General features: G+C 34.8%; 1 non-coding gene across 1 annotated transcript; it reads right to left on the bottom strand.

Annotated features, from left to right (window-relative positions):
* Positions 1 to 497: 497 nt before the first annotated feature.
* LOC123325801 lies at positions 498 to 604 on the bottom strand. The gene has a single exon (XR_006540651.1). It is a non-coding gene; the product is annotated as a U6 spliceosomal RNA (small nuclear RNA).
* Positions 605 to 17,761: the final 17,157 nt, after the last annotated feature.

Here is a 17,761-nt window from a genome sequence, read left to right as displayed (position 1 = left end):
TAATCCTCTAAATATTTAATCATTTGCTTAGTCCTACAATACATGAAAGGTAGTTTCAGAATTGTAAACTCATACTACCATCAAAAATAGACCATCTAACTAGAGTTCTATTATTTGTTTATAGGTTTTATTTTTTTTTTTTGGCTTCAGACTCAGGGTATATAGTCAAAGTATTGTGTTCCAAAGTTATTCAGGTTAGTTCTGTTTTTCCCCTTCCATGTAGTTATGCTTTTTTTTTTTTTAATTTGGGATATAGTTACATTATAATGTTTCTGTTACTTGAGATTTTATTTTCCTTCTGCTTTAAATTTTATTTTTTTGAGTACATAAAACAACATGATTCAGTCAATGTCAAAACTACATATAAATATATATTCAGAAAAGAGTCATCACCCTCTCCACAATTCCTTCCACTCTGTTCCCACTTAGCCCCTGTATGTAATTAATCCATTAGTTCCCTGTTCATCCTTCTTGAATTCCTTTTTGAAAAAAATAAGAAAAATATGAAACATTTTAAGAATTTCTAAGTCATCCTTGCATGAAGGTTACAGTAATCTTTTTTGTATCATTTCAGTTTTAGTATATATGCTGACAAAGCAAGCACTGCTGGCTTTATTTTTATTGCCTTGTGATAGCAGTGAATATAATAAAGTGATAATTAGATTTTTGGAGGTTTGGCATTGTTGGATCCCCAGATTGGCCTAATGGGCTTTATTCTTTTTTTTTTTAATGTTTTTTATTTATTTATTCATGAGAGTCAGAGAGACAGACAGAGAGAGAGGCAGAGGCAGAAGGAGAAGCAGGCTCCCCGCCTAGCAGGGAGCCTGATGCGGGACTCGATCCCGGGACCCTGGGATCATGACCTGAGCCGAACACAGACGTTTAACTATCTGAGCCACCCAGGCGCCCGATTCTTAAATTTTCCAATGTCTTACCTGTTTACACTATCGGCATTAATTGTGGTCTTATATTTTAGGATGGCTTAAACGGAGAGACTTCCCCTCAACAGTGCTTTCCTTTCTTAGCCTTGGAAGAGTTTGCTATTATGAATAGGCTATTCAGTTTGAACTGACATAAGATACGACTTTTTCCTTCATATCTCTTTAATTTTTTTTTCTGATAATGTTCTGGTGCCTGTTTTACTTCCTTTAAATTGACTTCTTATCATTTACTTGGGTTCTGCTTTGTAACTCACCATTTTTGTTTTTAACAAGCAGGGCTTAAGGAACTGGCTTTCCTTTAATCAGCTGCTATATTTATGCTGGAATATTTTTAAAAGGTTCTGAAAATCTCCTACTGATTCTCAATACTTTTTAATTTAATTTCGGAATCTGTTTCAAATTAGTTTGATAGGGAAGACTTGGAAAGACTTCTAAAATATCTGATGTAAGTGTTCTTCTATATCTTTAAACTTTCTTTTATTCTGATATCATATATCGTGTTTATTGGAGTCTCAGCCAGCCCTTTTTGAACCATTTTTGATGTCTTAATGGAGAAGCTAGAAACCTAAGTTGATGAAGGTATGGTAGCCTGGATTATAGGTGCTTATGATTGAAAGCTCCCAGAAGAAAGGTCCAGAGTTAGGGCCTCCAGGTGGAGGATTTCCTAGCTTACACCTATGAGGGGCAGAACAAAGTCAGTCTATGTCAAGTTTTAGCATCTGCTGGCTATAGACAAAGACCTTATAAAGTTTCTTTCTTTAATTCTGGGTGTGGATGTGTGTATATTGTGTGTTTTGAATAGAATGACATGTCATAGAAAGGCAGTGTTGTTATAGTGTAGTTTTTGACTATGACCCCCATCAACAATATATTTTTGCTTGTATTTCCTCAATGAATATATATTTATGTATAATTTATATACTTGTTCTACTACACTCATATACTTTATGTCATAAAGCAAAAATAAGAATTAAAATTATAAATATCATATATAACAAATTTTATACTATAAATTTGTATTTATAATACATATAAATAGGACTTTTAATAATTTCTTTTCATGCTAGTAGATGATCTTGTATACTTCCTGGGTGCATAGACCCCACTCTGGAAGCCATGGCTGTGATGAATGTAGAAGAGCTGGGCTCCAATTTTGGATTTATAGCTATTGACATGGTAATCCAAGGACATTTACCTATTATCTATACACTTGACTCTCCTCCTTTGTAATGAGAATCAAATGAAATGATGTATGTAAACTTTCTAGTATATCACTTGATATAAAATATTTTCAACAAATTTTAATAGAATCTGAATGGTATTTCATGTTTTTCTTCTCAAGAGCTATGATCAGGGAATACATTTAGATATAAATGTTAATGAAGAATGAAGGAATTTTATTATGATCATTTATATTATTTGATGAGGGGAGCAAAAGCTTGCCCAATGGAAAAAGTTGTCTAAAAATTTCAGTATTCTTCCTTTTTACCTGATCACATTTATGATTTCTCAGCAATAAGTCAAATTCACTTCCTGTATTTGTAAATAAAAAAAAATATTTATTGAATGCTTGGCATTATTCACACTCTGCAAGGAGACAGAATGGTTGAAAAGATGGGCATGGGGATGCCTGGGTGGCTTGGTCAGTTAAGCATCTGCCTTTGGCTCAGGTCATGCTCCCAGGGTCCTGGGATCGAGTCCCACATCGGGCTCCTTGCTCAGTGGGGAGCCTGCTTCTCCCTCTGCCTGCCACTCCCCCTGCTTGTGCTCTCTCTCTCTCTGACAAATAAATAAATAAAATCTTAAAAAAAAAAAGGATGGGCATGTAGATTGTTATTTACTTGAGATTTTGTGTGCTTTCTTTTTACTTGTTTGATTTTCTTCAACTGAGTTTAATATTTAATTTATACAAACCATGAATTTGACATGGTTTGCAGGAGAAAGTAAGGACTTTGAAGTTAAATATACAGGTTCATATTCCATCTCTGTGATTTGCTAACCATGCAATCTCAAGCAATACTCCTCAACTTTATCTCCCATATCTGTAAAATGAAGATCATTATTTTCATTGTTGGATTGTTGTGGGAATTAAATGATAATGTTTGTGAAGAACTCGCACAGTTGAAGGCAAGTAAAGTTATATTCAACAAATATTAGTTATGTTTAGAAAACATTTTGAAAGATCCATGTTAACCATAAAAATAAATTTCTACATACCATTTTTAGAAGAGATGCCATTTAATTCATTAAGTAAACCGTTAAGTATTAAGTTTCTGCTTGGTGTCAGAAACCAATGTGAGGAGACCAACAGAGAATGGAACATTATTATTGGAATGCCAAGGTGTTGATTACAGCAAAAAGCAGGAAGGCCATAAGGGGCCTGGACCAGGTGATGCCAAATTATCAGCATTACCAAATTATCTGATTCTGGCTTCTACTTCACTCAATCCTTTGCCTTATTGTTTTCTCTCTTCAGAGTGACTTTTTTTCCCCTGTACAATCATGATGTGCTGAAAATTGCTGCCACACAGTCTCATGTTTATATATTACACATCCAGCCAGACAAAGGACTAATTATCCTTCTATCTTAATTATAACTTCATTAGGGAGAAAGTTGGTTTGAGTCTTCTTGGGTTCCTTCTCTACCACTCAACTAGTCATCTGTGGACATATGGAGAGAGTCATATAGCAGAAATGACTCTGCTAGGTCTTTACCTCTCTGGAATGATTATGGTGAGGTTGGATATGGCAAAGAGAGCAATTCTAAGAGTGGTTCTGTGGGTGTGGTCTTGAGACCCCTGGTGTCCCTTTTAAGTAGTTTGTCAGGTCAAAACTATATTCATGATACTACTAATATGCTGTTTTTCTTTTCCATTTTTTTTTCTTTTATGGGTATATACATGAATTTTCCTGAGGCTATGTGACGTGTAACAGATTGAATGCAGAAGCAGATAAGAGATTTCAGCTATCTTATATTAAGCCAATATTAAAGAAATTTTGCAAAAATGTAAAAAATGATACCGTTCTCAGTAAATTTTTTTTTTGGAATATAAGTTGCTGTTTATTTTTTTTTAATTTTATTCATGTTAGCACATGATGACTATTATTATTTCATTTTATTTTTTTATTGAGATATAATTGACATATAACATTATCTTAGTTACAAGTGTTCATTCTAATGGAATGTGGATTGCTTTGGGTAGTTGAACATTTTAACAATATTAATTCTTCCAATCCATGAGTATGGAATATCTTTCCATTTATTTATGTCTTTCTCAATTTTTTTTCATTAATTATCAATTAATGTATAGGTCTTTATTAATGTATAGGTCTTTCACATCCTTGGTTAGATTTACTCCTAAGTATTTTACTCTTTTTGTTGCAGTTGTAAGTGGGATATATATATATTTTAAATTTCTCATTCTGATAGTTTGTTAGTAGTATACAGAAATGCAACTGATTTTTGTATTATTGATTTTGTGTCCTGCAACTTTACTAAATTAGTTTTTTGTTCTGACAACATTTTGATGGAGTCTTTAGGACTTTTTATATATAATATCATGTCATCTGCAAATAGTGGCAGTTTTACTTTTTCCGTTATGGTTTGGATGTCTCTTATTTCTTTTTATTGTTTAATTCTCTGTCGCCATATTTGTATATGTTTATAACTCATACTTAATTTACCAGCTTTAAATTGTATATTTGATCCTAGGCACAAGTGACATGTCTTATTTTTAATTTTATTTCCCTTTCATCTTGGTGTCTTTTTCTTAAACTTGTACTCTATTTCCTTTATTGTTATTTAAGCATATCTATGATTATAGCCATGTTTATTATTACCACATTTGGTTATAATTTTTATTTGCCCCAGGGAAACATTTTTCTCATAAGTAACTTTTTTTGTGTTTTTTTCCCCCTCTATTATTTTTCTCATGTACTGTCTTTGTAAATATCCTATGCTGTGTCCTTTTTGACTGCTCATCTTGGTATAAATGAAGTTCTTCCTGGGACAGCTACTTACAGGATTTTTATGTAGGGAATATGCCAAAGCTGGATTGTAGGCTAATAGGAACTTTCTCTGTTGCCTAGGGAGTTGTGTTTGGGTTATTTTGGCCTTGATGTTTTTCCAACAAAGGGGAGACAAAGCTGTGGGGCTATTAATTCTGTTTCTTTTTTCCCTTAATGCTCACCAACAGATAAATTCCTGCAAATGTGCCTTGTTTATGTGTTTCCTTTCCTAGAACTGTCTTTTTGTTCTCAAAAGCAAATTGCTTCCTTGAAAACTCATAATGCCAGTCTATTCAGCCTTTCCATTGTTGGAAATAAGGGATTTTAGGTTTTAGCTGAAAAGAAGAGCCTTTAATCTTGAATATCTTCATTTTCTGAGATCAACAGCACCATGTATTCATTGTTATAAACTCCTATATGATCCTTAATGCTATTAATAATGATTTAATCTATTTTTTGATTTGTGATTTTAGTTGCCTTTGATTTTTGTTGAATATCGATATGCATTTCTATTTCTTATTTTTCTTGTTTCTTTTAAGCAACTTGTAAGAGGTAAAGAAAGAAGTTCTAAATTTACCCTGATTTTTGAAATTGGAAGTTTCTCATACTGTCTTATAAGTGAACAAACCTTTGTTGAAGATCATGTTTTGTAGCACTTTTTCTCCTGACCATAACTGGTTGGATATGGAACAAACTTTCCCAAGGAAAATTAATCAATTAAAATGGGTTGAGCCAATCAGATTTTCAAAGAATTTGAACTAAGACTTTGCAGTTAGTTTGTCACGGGCACTTGAGATGAGAGGTTATACAGATTCAGCGGAGGTAGCCATACTGAGCTATATCTTGGATAAGTAAGTTGAAAGAAGAGAAGAATGGAACATAGGTGTAGAACAAAGTGGAGAAGCCATGAAAAAGAGAAGCAGAGATCAAAGAAATCCTGAGATGTCTAAGAGATAGAAAAAGCATCCTATCTCTAGTCCCTTTTATGTTCCCATGAGACTTGGCTCATAGACAGCATATCTTATTTTTCAATTCTGTGAGCTCTCTGTTTTTCTACTATACCACCCTTGATATAGGTAGTAGGTTCAGTACATCTTTACTTCTTGCAAACAAAAAATATAAGTAAAAAAGAGACGTTCCAAACATAGGACTGATAGCACTAAAATTAGACATGATAAAATTAAACGGTATCATACATACTGGAACAATAGTTCACATAATGGAAATTTTTGCACCATAGTCAATTTCTTGGACATGCCTGTCTATATGTTGAGGAATATTTTTATAAAGAGTTAAGGCAGGTCATATATAGTCCATGTTAATATGAGTTCATCCTAGAGAGGGCATGTTGATTTGGTGTGAGACAGTAAGTTAATTAGTGTAGTAAATTAATATAGCACACAGTGACAATACTGTATCCAAAGCAATTTATTGGTGTTAATTTCTTCATTTGCAAATGCACAAAGTTCACCTGTTGAAATGGATGTTTTAATATATACTATAAATTGTTTCTGAACTTGCACATTTTTAAAAATTATCTGTAGTTTAGTTAAATTTGTGTGAGGGTGCTGGAGAGGACCTTACTATCTTAACCCTGCATAATTGAGCATTTGTGTTTTATATATAGGGAAATAGGCACTGCTAGAACCATAGGCAGAACTATGAAGGATTTCTTGTTTTCTGGTGTCTTCAGACTTCCTCTTCCTTGTGTTTTCTTTACTGCAGAGCTTACTTTCCTTTTCCCTGACTTACATGTTCAGCACCCAGGCTCTACTTACAAAGCTACTCTTAATATAGGATCTGAAACCTGTTCATACTAAGATTTAAGGAATGGATAAAATGTTTTATTATCAACTGTAGTATTAATAACATGTCTGATATTTATTTAGCATTTTATACCTTAAAAAACACTTTTATATACCCTATATCATTTAATCACCACTACAACTCTGTAAAGTAGATGATATCTCAAATGTATGAATGATGAAACCAAGACTCAGATACTAAAACAGGGCTTTGAATTTAGGTCTCTCAACTCTGGTTTCAGATAAAAAAAACTTAAGCTAATAAAATGAGTCTTCAAATGTAGAATTTCTGCTCTCACTTGTCTACAGTGAACTGGCTTTCTCTGTTCAAACATGGTTGCAGCTCATGGATAGTAACAGGAACTGATAGATTACCAAGTTGAAGGCATGAAAATCCAACGTAAAGAAGACAAGGAGGATGTCATTTAAATTAGGGAAAAATAACTCTCTGTAATTCAGTAATCTCTGAAGACTATTACAAAGATTTGTGTAATAATTAAGGCAATGTAGATGGGCTTTGAAATCCTGCAGACATGGGATTTGAACCCAATTCCAGATCTGACATTTACCAGCTGTGTTACTTCAGGCAAAGACACTGAACCTCTTTGAGCTTCAATTTCTATATAATTGGAGCTATTAATACTTGTTTCATAGGACTGTTGTGAAAGTTCATTGAAAACATGTGAAATTAAAAGGATAAATCATTTATTGAGCACAAACTAAATGTTCCTTTAATTTGTACCAAGAACTATGGGATAGGTACTATTATTGTGAGGATTTAACAGGTGAAGAAACTAAGCATAAAGAAATTTATCAACCTGACCAAAGTCACACAGGTAGTAATCTGTTGAACCAGTGTTCATACTCAAGTCCACCTGATTCTGATACTTGTGCTGCACAGTACATAGTACTTAATACTTGGTACCTTTCTTATAATGGTCAGCATTTGTAACGATGGCTGGGGTGGGCATCTGTTGTTTCGGTCTGTCCAGAAATACTCTCCCCCTTCTTCTGTTAATAGCATTTCCCTTCTGTTGGAAAACTAGTTCTCAGCCACTTCAGCAGATGGACATTTTCACAAAGGTCCAGTGACATTTGTTCTTTGTTCATCTTTAGGAATTTTACTAAAATATTGCTTGGGAGCTCTGCGTCACCACCCAGTGTGAGGTAGGCATGTGACTCTAGTAAGGCCAATCAGAACACTTCCTTGTGGGGGCGCCTGGGTGTCTCAGTTGGTTAAGCGTCTGCCTTTGGCTCAGGTCATGATCCCAGGGTCCTGGGATCAAGCCCTTTGTTGGGCTCCCTGCTCAGTGGGGAGTTTGCTTCTCCCTCTCCCTCTGACTGCCTCTCCCCACTGCTTGTGCTCTCTCTCTCTTTCTTTCTGTCAAATAAATAAAATCTTAAAAAAAAACAAACAAACACTTTCCTGTGTTATGTACAGGGAGTGAGAGGCCTTCTAGATCCTTTGGGATTGCCACAGTAGGATAATATAAGCTGGAAGCTGAATAAGAACAGAAAATGTAAGCCACTTCATGCTTCCTCCATAATCATGGAGGAAATCATCTCAAGTAAGAGAAATGAGGTCAGATAGAAACTAAATGAGGAATACAGAAAAAGTCTTGATGATAGAGAGAAAAAGTTCCTGAATTAAAATTTTGCATAGTCCAGTGGGCCAATAAAACTGCCTCATTTGTATGGACTGATTTGAGTTGGATTTCTGTTATTTACAACTGAAAGTAATAAAGTATAAAATGTCATCAGTTATTTCTTTTAGAAATCTAGGGGGGGAAACAGTGTTCTTTATTGTAATGAGTTTCTACTATAGGGGTTTAAAATAATATAATTTTATGCTTAAAGAGGAAAACATTAATTGTATGAAAATTTTCAGTTATAATATCTCAGAAAGGCTGAAAAATGAAGTACCATTAAGGATTTCTTAAAAAATATGACAAAGTAAGTAGTGATAGTCATGATTCACTATTTATTAGATTTATCTACACATAAAGGAGAATAATTTTTGACTGAGTAATTTGACACCTTTATAAAATATATTATTTTCATTGCTTCTGCTTGCAAAGCTCTTCACTCAAATACTCAAAACAGCTCCTTCTCATGCTTCATTCAAGTGTCTGCTCCACATCACCATGAGGCTCTCCCTGACTCTTCTCTCTAAACAATACCCTACTTATTTTTTACCCTTTTCCTGCCTTATCTTTTATTTCATGGATTGTATAATTACCTAACACTGTACTTTTTATATATTTGTTTATTACTACTTTCCACACTATAAGTTCTATAGGATAAGGATTTTGTCTCAACACTATGGAATGAATGAATCTTTTTAGGTAGAACATTTGCTATGGACCTAAGTATAGAAAAAAAAAAAAGAATAGCAAAAACAGGCTGGCTAATTAGCTTTGATCAAGCCTATATCCTTCTCTTCCTGGGGACTTGGCAAGTCCATATTCTGTCTACTTTGCCGTTGGGAGTGGTCTTATGATAAATTAGGATGTGAGCAGGAGTGAAGTACACCACTCCAGGCCTAGTCCATAAAATCTCCCACACATAGGGTTATCATCATCTCAGTGTGTCTAGGACACTTACGGGTTACACTTGTTGTCAAGTGGTGTTTCCACTCTCTACAATATCCTGGTTTCAGCAATTTTAGAGACACTGTAACTATGCATGACACTCTAGGGCTTTTCCTCTTCTGCAGCACATTGCAGATAAGCCCTGTGACTCTGAAAGCCACACATTACAGATTGCATAGCCATAAGAAGGAAGGATACTAGGTCCTTAACTCACCACTTGGGAGAGAGCTGCCCACCTGCTCGCTTTGGATTTTGAACAAGAAAAAGATTTATTTTGTGCTTGAGCTGTTATACATATTTGAATTTGAAATTTATAGCAATTAGCCTATCCTAACTAATATAGGAATCTAAAAGTCAAATTGTTAATATTCAGAATATATAAATTAGGAAATGTAGATGCTAATTTTTAACTGATACAAATACAATTCAACTTTCCAATTATAAATTACTATTGATTCTTGAACAATGCAGGGATTAGGGGTGCTGACACCCTGCATAGTAAAAAATCAATGTATAACTTTTGTCTCCCCAAAACCTAACTACTACTAGCCTGTGTTGACTGGATGCCTTACTGATAATGAAACAGTTGCTTAACACAATTTTGTGTGTTATATATATTACATACTGTATTCTTACAATAAAGTAAGCCAGAGAAAAGAAAATGTTATGAAGAAAACCATAAGGAAGAGAAAATACATTTACAGTATTGTAATGTAAAAAATCTGCATATATCACACCATTTAAACCTGTGTTATTCAAGGGCCAACTGTATTTTGAAAGGCTTGCTGAATCAGATCAGGTATAATATTCCAATATTTTATGATTTGTTTTATAATGTCAGTGTTGTTAGTAAAAATCAACTCAGAGTCATAATAAATTGAGCATAGGCTGCCTGTTCCCACAGGGATGGTTAATCTGGCTATTCTACTGTGGAACATTCCATGTACATGTAGGAAAATACTATATGACTGGTTGGAATAATTTGATTACTGTATGTTCACCAACTGGAAAGTCTAGTCATAATATCCTTTTTGTCTTCATTTTGTCCCTTGATAACCAATTCATGAAGCGAATCAAGCTGAATCAAATCTTTCTGGAAGGCAGAAGTCTTGCAAACTGTCTCTGACACCATCTGCTGCACAAACAAAGAAAATATGTTGTACTAATTGGTATGTTATGAAATAGCCAAGGGACTGAACTGTGGTGTTTTTGGAGTTAGTGGATTTCTGTGAGATCTCAAATTCTGACAGATGCTAGAGAGTGCACAGTGTCTGGCCCTAGGAATATGTAGAGAACTTTCCTGAAGCTTGACTTGCCTCTCTCTGCCTTTGTGGTTGTCCAGACAAAAGAACAAAAGCAGATTTCTTTCGGGCAGTTATATACATCTCAAATTTTAAACTAAATAAATATACATGCACTGAAACCATATCCAAAGAATATAGAATTGCATATTGAAGGATTTTCTGGTTCTTTGCAGATAGCCACCACAAAAAATTACTTGTTTTGGTCTCTGCTTTTAATTTTGGAAGATTTTCACAAAGGTCCGGTGACACTTGTTCTTTGTTCATCTTTAGGAATGTTACTAAAATATTGCTTGGGAGCTCTGTATGGGAAAGCAGGTCCTTTTGACAAATGAGTTTAACCATAGGGTGATCGCGTATGACAAGCTGGAATTTTCACTTTGGCAAACTCCAGTATCAATATCTGGAGAATGTTTCCCTCCTAAAGTCATTTGGTCCCTTGCCTAAAGACTGTAATTCTGTATATCAGCCTTCTCAAAGTTGGACTAGAGGAGTGGAATTAGGGTCTTAACATTCAGTATGCAGATTTCTCTTGAATCCCCAGATTTCAATCTTGAGACTCAACCCCTCTTTTAAGCCAAATGTTCTTGAGGTCCTGAGTTTAGATCCTCTCAGTTTAATTTATTCAGGGTAAACCTCCTATCTCTGAGGTAATGTTGGGCATTCTGACTGTGCGGTAGCTTCTGGGCTGTGTAGGGGGAGGCAGAGTTCTGAAACTTTGAGTTTTCCCCTAGGGCCTCATCATTACCTTCTATGGTATCTTGTGGCTCTATGACCCTCAAGTGGAGTGGAATAAGAGTTTGTTCCCAAATTTCTCTGAAAAAGCATGTTTTGTGGGCTGAAAAAATTACAAATTGTTTTACATGATGTAACCAATATGTGCAAACATATAAACAAAAAAAACAAAAAAAAATGTGGCTAAAGTGTAACCTTTATCATGGACTAGTGACACGCCTATTAATATTAACCTCTGACTGTCGAGTGTGTATTTTAAAGAAATGTTTTCACTTAACAATGATAGCCAGTATTTGGGTATCTTGCTGTTGTCCATGTTACTCCTTCTTCAGCAGAAATCTTCTTTAATTTGATTTGAGTAGAAAATTGTATAACACACGACACTTTGCTATTGAACTTATAATATCTGGCTCAGGTTTTTCTTATGTTGACAGTTATTAGAAGGAGGTAAAATTTTAATGGTATATTATTCTCAACAAAATATTAGAATATTCTTTGGGAACTTGATATTACAAGAACAACAAAATGATCCCTTTTATAGACTAATTATAAAATGTTGGCATAAGGGGTGCCTGGGTGGCTCAGTCATTAAGCGTCTGCCTTCGGCTCAGGTCATGATCCCAGGGTCCTGGGATTGAGCCCCACATCGGGCTCCCTGCTCAGCGGGAAGTCTGCTTGTGCCTCTCCCTCTCCCTCTGCTTGCCGCGCCCCTGGCTTGCACATACAGGCTCACACGCTCTCTCTCTCACTGTCAAATAAGTAAAATCTAAAAACAAAAAAAAGAAAATGGTTTTGGATGTTACTTACCCCCAGCAATTTCACGATGACTTCACGTTCTTCCTCATCTTGGTCTTTGTACTTTTCCTTCATTTTTTTTCATTTTACTCTACAAAATCAAAAGACTTTAGTTGGAAAAATTCAGCAGTTAGAAAATGTGAACAAATGTTTGTAAAGAAAAGGTGCTTTTATTCTGTCAAAAATGCCGAGAAGGTACCATTATAATAAACAATATGGAGGCTAAAATGATGGATAAACCAGTCCTCAGCCTCAAAGAATTTACTATCTAGTAGGAAAAGAAGACACATGTAAGAGTAAAGAGAAATTAATGCAACATATTCTAAATGTAAACATTATTTCTAAGGTAATTCAGAGGTAGATTTCTTTCAGCTTAGGGCGCCTGGGTGGCTCAGTCGTTAAGCGTCTGCCTTCTGCTCAGGTCATGATCCCAGGGTCCTGGGATCGAGCCCTGCATCGGGCTCCCTGCTCTGTGGGAAGCCTGCTTCTCCCTCTCCCACTCCCCCTGCTTGTGTTCCCTCCCTTGCTGTGTCTCTCTCTGTCAAATAAATAAATAAAATCTTAAAAAAAAAATGTTGGCATAATAGTACAGAGTTCTCATAATTGTAGGGTGAGATTGCACACCACACTGACACTCTATCTAAATCAGCACACATCTAGCAAGAGATGTAAGGAGAAACTGGAAAATTCTAATTTGAACCAGGGTAATAGACAAGTTATATTTCTTTGTGCATATTAGTAATACATATTATCCATTCTAAAAACAAAATAAATATCATGTAATTTATAGAAGGAAGATGGATCAATATATTTTGTATTCTACTAGATCTTTGAGCAAGCTTAAATAATTTAATTTTTTCTTTTTTAAAAATTTATTATTGAAGCATAATTGACGTACAATGTTATATTAGTTTCAGGTATACAACATACTGATTCAACAATTCTATGCAGTGCTCACCATGATAAGTGTAGTCACCAGCTGTCACCATCCAGTGTTATTACAATATAATTGACTATATTCCCTATGTTTTACTTATCATCTTTTGACTTATTTATTTTATAACATAATTATTTTTTCAGTCTGAATAAATCTTCCTCTAAAGTAAGTAGGGTGGGGCGCCTGGGTGGCTCAGTCGTTAAGCGTCTGCCTTCGGCTCAGGTCATGATCCCAGGGTCCTGGGATCGAGCCCCACATCAGACTCCCTGCTCAGCGGGAAGCCTGCTTCTCCCTCTCCCACTCCCCCTGCTTGTGTTCCCTCTCTCGCTGTCTCTCTCTCTGTCAAATAAATAAATAAAATCTTTAAAAAATAAATAAATAAAGCAGGATGAGCAGATATAAGTAAAGCTATCTTATTTTGAAGAAAAGTCTTTAGTCATTATTTGAATTTGTTGTTTACCAAAATAAAGAATCAGTACTTATATGAATGAACACACCAAATGTGTTCATTTTGGTTGTTATTAAAAAACTTTTGAAGTCAACACAAAACCAGATGTGTCTAGGGATGCAGCCTCTGAGAAGGCAGCCTCAGGCTCTATATTTTTTTCTATTGCTGCCATAATAAATTATTTCAAATTTAGAGGCTTAAAACAACCCAAATTTATTATTTTACAGTTCTTTAAAAGTCCTAGACTGGTCTCACTGGGCTAAAATCTAGGTGTCTCCAGGGCTGAATTCCTTTCTTGAGGTTTAGTTGAGAATCTATTTCCCTGCATTTCCAGGTTCTCAAGCCTGCCTGAATTTCTTGGTTAGGACTCCTTCCTCCATTTTTAAAGCCAGTGGTGCAGCATCTCTCAAATCTTGCTTCTATTGCTATATCTTTTTGTGACAGGAAAGATTCACCTATAGTTAGTTTGGGCCAGCCTGAATAATTCAGGGTAATATCCCATTGTCAAGGTCCTTAAACTTAACTGCATCTCAAAGACACTTTGCCATGAAAGCAACATAATAAAAACTTCTGGGGATTAGGGTGTGAATATCTTTAGGGACCATTATTCTCCCTATTACATACTATCACCTTGAGTTCTCTGGCAAAACAGGGATGCAGACCCAGTTCTGGATATAATCTCATTTCTGCAGCATGGTTCTTATACTATTTTGCTGAGGGCATTGTCACCATACTATAAGAGCTACTGTATTTTTTCCCCCATGAATTTGGCAAATATACAATTTCTATTGTGTTCCAGACACTGTAGTAGGTAGTGAGGAAATAAAAAGCGAAAGTCAGAGCCTCTGTTTTCAAGGATCTTACAATGGATTAAAAGACAATTGCACAGTGTCATAGGGGTAAGCATAAGATGCCATGGGATCTCATGGGGTGCCCACCACAGCCTTGAAATTTCAGGCAAGATGTCCTATAGAGAATTACATCTAAGCTATAATAAACCCTTTGTGAAGAATGACCATGTGTGGAATTGGAGAGGTTATAGGACCTTTACATTTTTGTTTATTTTACTGCTACATTTTGGACATAATGATGGTATAAAAACAGACAAGACTTTTGCCTTCATGGAGCTCCAAAGAAATGGATAGTCAAAGACCCAAGGAGTTTAGTGTTCTAATCTAATATACTTAGTATGGGTGAGAACATTTATACATCAAAGGTAGAACAAGCAAAGACAGAGAAAGAGCGGAAAACTGAGATGGTTAAGAGGGTTGAAAGTCAAGAATGTAAATGTTAGTAAGTGCCCACTTGAAAGACTTATTTTATTTATTTATTTATTTATTTATTTATTTATTTTATTCTTATGTTAATCCCCATACATTACATCATTAGTTTTAGATGTAGTGTTCCATGATTCATTGTTTGTGCATAACACCCAGTGCTCCATGCAGAATGTGCCCTCCTCAATACCCACCACCAGGCTAACCCATCCCCCCAACCCACTCCCCTCTAGAACCCTCAGTTTGTTTTTCAGAGTCCATCGTCTCTCATGGTTCGGAAAGACTTATTTTAGATTATAAGAGTGCAACGGTGTTCCAAACTTGAAGAAGTTCACCTTTTAGGAATGATTTTTTTTTTTTAATCTCAGGAAAAATGTTCAGTTGTTGATCATTTTGAGTGTTTTTAACCTCGGTTGACCCTTTAAAATGGACTTAGTTTCCAGCAAAGAAGTTACTTTGTGCAGACAAACAGAATAGAAAGAGTTCTAAGGAAGAGAAGATATTTTTTACTGAACCCTAGTTATCACTTACTTGGGTGAAAGGACTAATTTACAAAGCCGATTCATTAGCCTGGTCTTATTGTTTTGAATTATGGTGCTAAACAGTTTATGGCCTGACTGGAATGTTCACTTATCACTGAAATTCCCAGCAGATGTTTGCAGAATGCTTTCAATTGTCCCCAAGAACCCTTTCTCACTCTTTCTTTTTAAAAGAACTGGCAAGTTTCCATTTGTGACAACATGGATGGACTTAGAGGCTATTATGCTAAGTGCAATAAGACAGAGAGACAAATACAATATGACTTCACTTATGTGGAATCTAAAAAACAAAACAAATGAATAAACAGACAAACAAAAAGCAGAAACAGACCCATAGAGTACAAAGTGATGGCTACCAGGGGGCAAGGGGTGTGGGGGATGGGAAAAATGGGCAAAGGCAGTGGGAGCTATAGGCTTCCAGTTATAGAATGAATAAGTCATGGTGATAAAATGTACAGCATAGGGAATACAGTCAATGGTATTGTAATAGGGTTGTATGGTACAGATGGTAGCCAGAGAGAGAATAGCATTATATAGACTTGTCTCATCACTATGTTGTACACCTGAAACTAATGTGTCAAGCAATAAATGAAACTAATTCTGTGTCAACTATACTTCAAATAAAAAAAAAAAACTGGCAAGTTTGGATGATACTACTATCCTGCAAACTCCCGGAGGGACTGTATGAATTCTGGACATGTTAGGAGAATGTTACCAAAATTCATGTAGGGTGAAGGAGAGTATAATAGCATCTGTGAAGTACTGTCTGGAAAGAGAACCCCTATTTTTAGTCCCACTACTCCATGTCCTGCTACAGTGCATTCTGTACTGTGTATTTCTTTAAGTCTGGAGTTCTGAGTTAATTGTACTATACATCTTCTTTTGGAAAGTATGGATTGGTTCAAAAAATCTAGTTTAACAGCAGTATTATTGCTTCATCTTATTACAAGATGTTTGTCACTTTCAGATAAAAACCCTCAGTCCTTTTGTATTTTGTGTTAATTATATAATCTAAATATCACATTGACAAAAATAAATAGATGAGTAAGTACATTTTAACTTAGAGTGTTAGCAGACAAAAAAATAGATGTGCTTATTAGTTTTGTCATAAGAACTTGGAATTCTTAAATTTTATTCTCATATTGCAACTTAAGAGGATAGGAAATCCAGAATTTTAAAGTGGAATGGGGAATTCTTGTAATAAAATATGAAGAACATGCATGTTATTATAGTATAAAGATTTGCAATTATGCCTTGATCGCAGCTAAGGGATTACATGTTTTTAATGAAGTGCACATTGTCAGTGTGCAAAGCAATAAATGAAAAAAGTTACAGAACGGAAAATTTAATATATATGGTAATACACATAAATCTATTAGAGAAAGAAAAGCAGAATTAATTATAATTCGGTTCCCAGAGGGTGAATAAAAATGGTAAAGAATTATGAAATAAAAAATTCATTTTGTAATTAGTTTAGCATAATAAAATTAGAAAAGAAGTAAGTTTTTTAAAGGTCCTGATAACTTATAAAATATTTCACGAAAGAAGAGCAGGAAAACTGTTAATTATAAGCAGTACCTAAAAGGGGAAAAATCTATTCTATCTTGAAATAACAATGATTAAGTTTCTAATTAATTCATGGTTTCATTCTGAAAACTAATCACAACAATGTTTTGAATATTCTAAATATTCAAGTAAAATGCAAAGATGTGCTTAAAGCATTTGTGAAGCTCAAGTGGTTTTGAGCACCAATAATTCTCTCCAAGGCATTTTAGAAAAGCAATGTGAAGTTAAACTTTTTCTTTCTTTGGGATTGTTCAACATAGTTATTAATATTTGTGAGAGTTCTGATGGGTTATTTGTCTATACATCGATTTGGTTGTTCTTAATATGTCAGGAAATACATTTTTTAAATTATATTTTTCATAGTAGTGTTATCGTGATGAAAAAAGTGTCTTAGCAGAATGAAGTAAAGATACAACAGCCAGAACTTATTCTTTCAGTCTTTATATGTAGCGAGTACCTACAACATTCTTAAAGCCACCTAGTTGATAGCTTAAGCTTGATATATGCACGCAGTTTCTGAACCATCATAGAATGATGGAGTACACAATTTTAGGTGAGCTATAACCTTAGCCAGTGCAGGGTTCAGAGAGATTGAAAGTTGTTTTTTTGTGAATGAGTATGGTTCATTGAATTGACCAAAAGTAATTCTTAGACTGTTTAACTGTTCTGCCCCTAATGGAGTAGATGGTGTCTCAAAAAAAAAAAATTCTGAGGAAGAATTTTACTATATTGTATTATTTTTCAAGGCAATTGATCCTGACATTTACTTGACTAGTTCAACTGAGGTTGTCAACTAAAAGTTCTGATTAAATTCAAAA

The sequence above is a fragment of the Neomonachus schauinslandi genome, chromosome 9 (assembly GCF_002201575.2).
Source record: "Neomonachus schauinslandi chromosome 9, ASM220157v2, whole genome shotgun sequence".
In the NCBI taxonomy this organism is placed as follows: domain Eukaryota; kingdom Metazoa; phylum Chordata; class Mammalia; order Carnivora; family Phocidae; genus Neomonachus; species Neomonachus schauinslandi.
The sequence above is the reverse complement of the archived record's forward strand: the minus strand, read 5'-3'. Positions and strand labels throughout refer to the sequence as shown.